At 34.3% G+C, this 1,456-nt stretch overlaps 1 protein-coding gene across 2 annotated transcripts in view; it reads right to left on the bottom strand.

The window, feature by feature from the left end:
• Window positions 1-1,433, bottom strand: part of Mpp5 (membrane palmitoylated protein 5) — an 88,765-nt gene extending 87,332 nt beyond the window's left edge. For both annotated transcript variants that reach the window (XM_010645328.2, XM_010645329.2), the window contains exon 1: window positions 1,346-1,433. The gene's annotated coding sequence lies outside the window, so the exon portion shown is untranslated. The remainder of the gene's footprint in view (window positions 1-1,345) is intronic.
• Between the last annotated feature and the right edge of the window lie 23 nt (window positions 1,434-1,456).

The raw sequence follows: 1,456 nt of genomic DNA, 5'->3' as shown, positions 1-1,456 counted from the left end.
AAAAAAAAAAAAAAAAAAAAAAAAAAAAAAAAAAAAAAAGCACAAAGGAGGCACGCACTAAACTTGAAATGTGGAGACAAACATTTTTATATTTAGCTCCAACTCCATCACTATCTGGCAGACTACATAATCTCTATAAAATTTTTTCCTCTCAGAAATGGGAAAACTAGACTATGTAACTACTAAGATTATTTCCAACTCAATGATTCTATGACTCATTAAGTAAATAAATTATACTCTAAAGCATATGTATCAAGATACTATTTTTCCAGATACAGTAAATCAGAAAATGTAAGAGATGTAATATCTCACTACACTGATATGTAAAACAGACCAAACTTCTTGATATGTCTGACAATTTTTTTTTTTTTTGGTATGGAACTCGGGTCCTTGCGCTTTCGAGGCAGGCGGCGAAGCACTGAGCTGATCTCTGGCCTGTCATGACATTTGTAATCAAGATTATAATCCAGAAAGATCATATATAAACAGCTAAACCACTGCCTTAGGTCATCTTCAAGTAAAATTTACATAACCTTTCCTATTTTAACATTTTAAAACAAGTCTATATTCTTGAGTCTACCTTTACTTGTTCAGTTCAAGTGTGCTTTAGCCAAAAGTCACCCAAGGAAGTCATTCATAGTAAGATTTACAAGATTTTTAGAAACAAATCTAAAATAATGAAGCGCTTTTCATATTTTTGCCTGTATCACCTGTAAAACTCTTTAGCCTGTTATAGTAGTTTAGACAGCATTTTAAAACTTACCTTATGTTCACAGGCATCTTGTAAAACAAAAAATCAGTTGTTTATACTAAGGCAACCTAATAATTTTCATTACCACCAATACTTATACTTACTTCAAAGACAGCAATAACCAACACGTCATTTGTTCCTCTTGCTGAATTTAACAGCTTATTAACTTATAGTATAATTTAAAAGCACAATTAGGATACTATCATTAAAACATGGTATTGTTTTTTTAAAATTCAGAAATATTCACAACTGTCACCTCGTCCGTCAAATCAAAACTGAAGATTTTTGTTATGCATTTCCAAATCTAAAGGATAGGGGCAAAACACAGTACATACTACTTCTAAAAGCCTCTCGGCTATCAGATTTTAATTTTAGCGTAAAATGCCTCAGAAAACTTTTCAACCGAAACCTAAATTCCACACACATTACTGCGCGTCAATCAACCAAACAGAAGGTGAGAGATCATTAGGAAGTTACATAATTTGCAGTATCTTCGAGGCGCTTCTTATTTAAAGTAGCTTCCAACAATTCCCAAGCATTAAAGTTCAACTCGCAGTTTCAGAGTGAATTATGAGAAAGCACTGAGAACATTACGCTTTTCTTTCGAAGCGGCCACAAGGAAGCAGGAACTGGTCATCTGTTGAAAGAATGCACGGATCGAGAGCACCAGGAGCGGGCTGACTCAGGCGGAGGAGCGCCGAGGAC

The sequence above is a fragment of the Fukomys damarensis genome, unplaced genomic scaffold (assembly GCF_012274545.1).
Source record: "Fukomys damarensis isolate Sample0158 unplaced genomic scaffold, DMR_v1.0_HiC HiC_scaffold_21, whole genome shotgun sequence".
NCBI lineage: Eukaryota > Metazoa > Chordata > Mammalia > Rodentia > Bathyergidae > Fukomys > Fukomys damarensis.
The sequence above is the reverse complement of the archived record's forward strand: the minus strand, read 5'-3'. Positions and strand labels throughout refer to the sequence as shown.